General features: G+C 41.7%; 1 non-coding gene across 1 annotated transcript; it reads right to left on the bottom strand.

The window, feature by feature from the left end:
- Positions 1-6,455: 6,455 nt before the first annotated feature.
- On the bottom strand, positions 6,456-6,603 carry LOC138434918 (small nucleolar RNA SNORA79). Its single transcript, XR_011254975.1, has one exon. It is a non-coding gene; the product is annotated as a small nucleolar RNA SNORA79 (small nucleolar RNA).
- Positions 6,604-6,939: the final 336 nt, after the last annotated feature.

The raw sequence follows: 6,939 nt of genomic DNA, 5'->3' as shown, positions 1-6,939 counted from the left end.
AGATGTGCTCAAGGGATATATACCATGTGTTAAAGCTATTTTTAACATCAAGGGCTTCCCTGTTGGCTCAGATGGTAAAGAGACCTGGGTTCTATCCCTGGGTTGGACGTTTTCCTGGAGGAGAGCATGGCAACCCACTCCAGTATGCTTGCCTGGAGACTCCCCATGGACAGAGGAGCCTGGCGGGCTGCACTCCATGGGGTCACAGTCAGACGCAGACTAAGTGACTAAGCACAGCAGACAGCAAAGCTATTTTTAAATAATATCCCTAATGAAGAGTTAAGAAATTCTCCAGTGAGAGGTCTCTAGGGCCCTAGAGGATAGAAAGCCATAGGTTATCCCAGCTGTAGATCTTAGGCATTCAAGTTTCTCCCCATAGGAGCACCTATGTTAAGAAGAATTTATTTTTATTTATTTACACAGAGCAACAAAGTAATCTCTCCTTCTAATCAACAAAAACTTCCGGCCCTATTCACAAAATTGACTTAAAACTTAACTGTTGTGATGGCTTGTTTCCTTCATGGAGCCACTGGGATTTGGAGAGGACAGAGCAGGGAGCAGAGTGTGCCTAGAATTAAGGAGAGGCCCAGAATGGTGTGCTGATAACCCCTGAGGTGAGGGTGGGTGACAGAGGGGGATTACGGAGTGTTTGCTCTAGCTCTTCATTGAGGAAGTGAAGGGCAGCCCCCCCTGACAATTTCCAAGATGAATGTCTTCCTTCCAAGGATGTAGTCTTCATTTTTCAACAAGAGAAAAAGAACAGGGGAAAAAAAGGAATTTTATATAATCTGACATCATGACAGGAAGTTTAGACAATAGCTTTCCCTTATGTAAAGCAGCTTTACAAGCCACTTTCAACAAATAAACACAGCCCCAAATTTCAGACCCTCAAAGTTGAGTTCTCAGTAGATAGCAGTCACAAACTGACAGCTACAGAATAAAATGCAGCTCACAGGTACAGTTTGTTTGATAGGCATGGTGTTTTTAATTTTTTTTTAATGCCTTTATACCAGATAAGTGTGTTGCAGTTTGACATGGTCCCTGACATTCTCTATAGTCTCATACTCTCTAACATTTATATTATCTACTAGTCCCTGCCTGGAGGCATTTGAGTTTGCAGTTCCTACCAGAGTCTGCCTTTTTGATGGGCCTCTTATGGTTGGACTTAGGTGATACATCCAGCATGTGACCCTCACATGTACCCTCATTTCCCTTCTATCTCTGTGCATCATTTTCTTCCAGCCTCTATCAAATTTATACTTGGTTCCTCTTATGTGCAATCCACTTCAGAGGTCCTTGGAGACTCATTTTCTTAAAAATCATGCAAGTAGAGGCCACCCCCCCTCCCCTTTACAGTTATTAACTCTGCTGACCTCACCCTCACTATATACACAGAGCTCAGCCAGACTGATGGGGCTTTAAGAAATCAGTTTCTGTTCTCACACTGAAAAACCTAGCCTTGGATGTGCCATTAGTAGCTTTTCTTTTTAATTGAAAGATAATTGCTTTACAGTGTTTCATTAGTTTTGCTTTACAATGAAGTATACCTATATCCTTTTGATGAAAGTGAAAGAGTACAGTGAAAAAGCTGGCTTAAAACTCAACATTCAAAAAATGAAGATCATGGCATCTGATCAATTCATTGTAAATAAATGGGGAAACAATGGAAACAGTGACAGACTTTATTTTCTTGGGCTCCATAATCACTGCAGATGGTGACTGTAGCCATGAAATTTAAAGATGCTTGCTCCTGGAAGAAAAGTTATGACAAACCTAGACAGCATATTAAAAAGCAGAGATATTACTTTGCCGACAAAGGTCTGTCTAGTCAAAGCTATGATTTTTCCAGTAGTCATGTATAGAAGTGAGAGTTGGACCATAAAGAAAACTGAGCTTTGAAAATCTGTTGCTTTTGAACTGTGATATTGGAGAAGACTCAAGAGTCCCTTAGACAAAAAGGAGATCAAACCAGTCAATCCTAAAGGAAACCAGTCCTGAATATTCCCTGGAAGGACTGATGCTGAAGCTGAAGCTCCAATACTTTGGCCACCTGATGTGAAGAACTGACTCACTGAAAAAGACCCTGGTGCTGGGAAAGATTGAAGGCAGGAGGAGAAGGTGGAGACAGAGGATGAGATGGTTGGATGGCATCACTGACTCAATGAACGTGACTTTGAGCAAGCTCCAGGATTTGGTGATAAACAGGGAAGTCTGGCGTGCTACAGTCCATAGGGTCGCAAAGAGTCAGACATGATTGAGTGATTGAACTGAACTGAACTGATACATATACCCTCCCTCTTGGGCCTCCCTCCCACCCACCGCTTCATCAATAGCTTTTGACTTGACAATATCTTAAGGAGAGGAAATTATCTTTTCTAAAAGGAGATGCAGAAGATGGTAAACTGGACTCCTAGTTGTTCACCATTTTCAACCTGTCCTGGAGCCCCTCCCCAGTTCTCTCCTACCACCTGCTTTGTCTGGCCCACCAAGAGAGTGAAGTGGGGCTTTGTTGCCTTGGGTTTCACCCGAACATTTCATATTGAGTAAAATGCATGGCATTCCATTTCTTGGCCACAAGAGAGGATAAAGCACAGAGTCAGCTTTTGACATAAACAGGATCATCCAATAAGTAGCCAGAAGAAGATGTTGGCAACATGTAATTAGCCAGCTGGTCAACCTCTATTTAAATCCATCCTCTACTCTAAATGCCAAATTTTGAAGAATTAAATATTTTAGCATACCAGGCATAGTTCAAAGTCAGATTTTTAAAATACATTCTCTTGTTGCCCCCTCTCTCTTTAACCAGTTGCATATACAAACTAGGGGTCAAGTAAGTTAATACCTCAAATAGAAGAGTGCTGGAACTTTTGGTCAGAGCCAATTGTGAAGTCAGTATAAACTTTTCTTGAACTCTTGCTCAAGAAGAAAACTTCTTGCATCTTCATTATCTTTGAGGCTGGAATGCTCACAGCTCATCCCACAAATCTGGTCTAGCTCCTTTGGTGGGACAAATATTTCCCTTATGCCTGGGTTACAAAAGAAATGCTTGGTTATCAAAACAGACTCAAAGCCCGCATGAAAACCATGACTGCACTTGACAAGGCCCAGGTCTCATCTCTTTTTGCCCTTGCAAATCCCAATCTCCTGTTCAGAATTCTGGGGAGTAAGCAGTCTTTCCTGGGAGTTTGATAGATCTGCATCCCAGGGCTCCCCCTTCTTCTAGTTCAGCATTCCTCAGGCTACCTCCTCCTCATGTTTCTCCTCCACTTGTAATGTATTTACTTCAATTAAACTAAATTCAAATGGCATGACCCTGAGCCAAGCAAGAGCATTTCAGTTCATTCATTTCTCCTTTAACCTTCTGATATTCAAGTCTGAAAATCTCCATAAGTTTGGATGTTCTTGGTCAAGAAATAGATAGTAAGGGATTGCGAACATGAAAGGGTTGGAGTCCCTTATCTTGGAAATGTTACGATTCTACACCACATTCTTCTCAGGTTCACCAGTGAACAGTTCATTTGAGATTTCAGGTAAAATGACTCTCCCAAAAGAACAGCATATGGAAACCATTCCTCTTTGGGGTGTTCATTTATGGAGATAATTTCCAATTTTTTTTTATTATTAATTGCTCTTTACCATGAGTTTTAAAGCGAAGGTACAACATGTCATCTTTTGCTCTTCAAAACACAGAGTTGTACATTGCATATAAAATTTCATATATAGCCTCTCATGAATATTTAGTCTTTGCTAAATATGCTACCTATTCTTGTGGAATTTATATGCCAGAAAATACATGATTAGGACAACTGTAGAGTATAGCTCAGTGTGTTTCCCACAGAACAGAGTCAACACATATTTTCTCTTTTGACTCCTAGTAGAAAAATGCTTAACTCTTTTCCTACCTATTTTATGCCAGACCTTCTGATGTGGATTTGGGGTCAGATGCTAAGCAAAGTAATGGAAGATCCCCTGGAGGAGGGCATGGCAACCCACTCCAGTATTCTTGCCTGGAGAATCCCATGGACAGAGGAGTGTGTCAGGCTATAGTCCATAGGGTCACACAGAGTCAGACATGACTGAAGCGACTTCACACACACGCACACACACTAAGTAAATACCATGAGCTGAAGATGACCAGACACACAAGTGATAAACAGGGTGGACAAGATGGGGGTGGTTCGATAGATGTCAGTAAATTACTCTACTCCCTCACTAAACCCAAATTCCTCTCTCCTCATGCCTGGCAACTTGGCCCAATTTCTGAAACTCAGTTTCTTCCTTTCTTATTCTTTGTACCCACGTGCTTGACTCTCCACGTTACCACCCAGTAGTGCCGACCCAGCACCTCTACTCCTGGCCCCTTATGGCTGGTAGTGACTCAGGTGCTCTCTCAGCCTAGTCGTTATATTACATTGGGTATAGGGCTGGGTTATGGCCACTTCACTCAATTTCAAATTCACTATAGTTTCTGTTGTGAGTTGAATTGTGTCCCCTAAAAAAATATATTCAAGTCCTAATCTCAGTAGAAATGGGGTCTTTGCAGACATTGTCAAGTTAAGATGAGCTCATACTGAATTTGGAGAAGGCAATGGCACCCCACTCCAGTACTCTTGCCTGGAAAATCCCATGGACGGAGGAGCCTGGTAGGCTGCAGTCCACGCGGTCGCTAAGAGTCGGACACGACTGAGCGACTTCACTTTCACTTTTCACTTTCATGCATTGGAGAAGGAAATGGCAACCCACTCCAGTGTTCTTGCCTGGAGAATCCCAGGGATGGGGGAGCCTGGTGGGCTGCCGTCTATGGGGTCGCACAGAGTCGGACACGACTGAAGCGACTTAGCAGCAGCAGCAGCATACTGAATTAGAGTCATACTGAATCCAGTATGAATGATGTCCTTAAAAGAAGAAAGCGATGTGGACACAAGGGTGCAGAAGAGACACATCCGGAGAGAGTACCGTCGTCCTAAAGCATAAGCGGAGTCTATGGGACAAATGTCAGTCACGGGATGTCCAGGATCACCAGCAACCACCAGAAGTCAGGAGAGAAGCATGGTACAGACCCTTCCTCAAGGCCCTCCAGAAGAAACCAAACTTCGCAATTTCAGGTTTCTGACTTCCTGAATAGTCACCCAGTTTGCTGTACTTTATCATGGCAACCCTAGGAAGCTTGTACAGTTTCTCTCACACTTCGGGTGACTTGCTCGGCTTCTTTAACAAATATTTATTCAGCACCTGTCATCTGCCAAGAGCTCAGGTAGGTGTTGTGAAGACTAGCCCAAGTGAAACACAGTCTCTGCCTCTCCGACTCTTACCTCACTGGTGAAACGATGTCTCGTGATATGGACAGTGATGGAGACATGCACAGGGAGGACACGTACTCCAGCTCAGGATTGGGTGGGGTTGGGGGGAATCTAGAGAGAATGTCTGAGAAGAGCCTGGAAGGATCCGCTTCCTAGAGGAAATCTGCAGGAGACAGCCACTCCTCTTCACACCCACCTCTGAAAGCAGCCTCTTCCTGCAGCAAAAGTGTTTAAGTAGCAAATTCAAGCCTTGTTGCGCCATAATATGATCTATTTCAAGTGTTTTTCCACAGCCTGAAGTTTCTTGCCAGTTGTTTTCATGAGAAAAGAAAAAAAAAAATCAGTAAGTCCATTTGTTGTTAGGCTTATTGGGCAGGAGTGGGGAAAAGCCATTTATTTTTTACCTTCTGTATCTAGAGTTCATACAACTGGCTTAATGCAGTAACATTTGTCTTTGTAGATACTATTGCCCTATGAAACACAAAATATTTTGAACAAAGTCCAAGAAAGTTAGGTGTAGCCTCTTTCAGAAAGGAGAGTTTATTGAGTCTTTTCCCTTGCAGAAGTAATATGATATATAAAACTAAAATAGCTAAAAATAAACTAAAGTAATATAACTGAAATAAAAGGTATAGATAATTAGGAAAACAGAAAACCGGAGAGGCGATTTTAAAAAATGCTATTAGCCCCACTATCCAGAGACTATCATTGTATAAATATTTCAATGGATTTCCTACTAGATAGTTTTTCATACTTGGTTTTTACTTTTTTTGTTTCTTCATATTCTGTAAACAATCTTGTATCCTGCCTTTTTCACATAGCGTCATAACATAAATATTTTCCCAAGATTTTAGAAACTCTTTGTAAACATAATATTAATGACTGTAAAATGTTTGGTTGCATAGATGCCCACAGTTTACTTAACTGGGCCCTGTGTTGGTGATTTAGATTAGATCATAACTTTTAAAATAGCCTTCAGATAAACTTAATGAGTTTTTACATGGAGATTTTAAGTCATTTCATCATAGACACATCCATGACATGATACATGGACTATTTTATCATCAGGAAGTTGATTTTTTTTCTTTTTTTTTTTTTTTTTTTTTTTTTTTTTTTTTTTTTTTTTTTTTTTTTTCTTTTTTTTTTTTTTTTCACAATTGTTTGACTCCGCAAAAATCAGAAGGCACTAACGGACAGCCAACCCATCCCCATAGTGCCCTGAGTGAAGACAAGTCAGTTTAGCTATATGATGGACTAAAATCCCACTACTTAAGGCTCCAAGCAGTGAGAGGAACAGCCATCAAAAGGAAGTTGATTTTAAAACAAACAAAAGAAGACAAAGATATTGACAGCATCAGCAACTGTCCTCTCTGCCTCTCCACTTCCTCCCACACTGGGTGTGTGTGTGTGTGTGTGTGTGTGTGTGTGTGTGTGTGTGTGTCCCCACCTGAGAGATTTCCCTTCATTGGCCCATGGCTCTCTACTGCTGGGTCACCCTCCTGTCCCCACATATCCCACTCAGCCCCCATTTCCTAGTCAGCTTGGTGTGAAGAAAAAACTACTGGGCCACAGTATTGATCACGTCCCCTGGTCATCCTGACCCATGATAAGTGCATCAGCAATAATTCAGAGGACTTCC

The sequence above is a fragment of the Ovis canadensis genome, chromosome 2 (genome assembly GCF_042477335.2).
Source record: "Ovis canadensis isolate MfBH-ARS-UI-01 breed Bighorn chromosome 2, ARS-UI_OviCan_v2, whole genome shotgun sequence".
Taxonomy (NCBI): Eukaryota; Metazoa; Chordata; class Mammalia; order Artiodactyla; family Bovidae; genus Ovis; species Ovis canadensis.
This window is presented reverse-complemented; position numbering and strand designations above follow the sequence as displayed.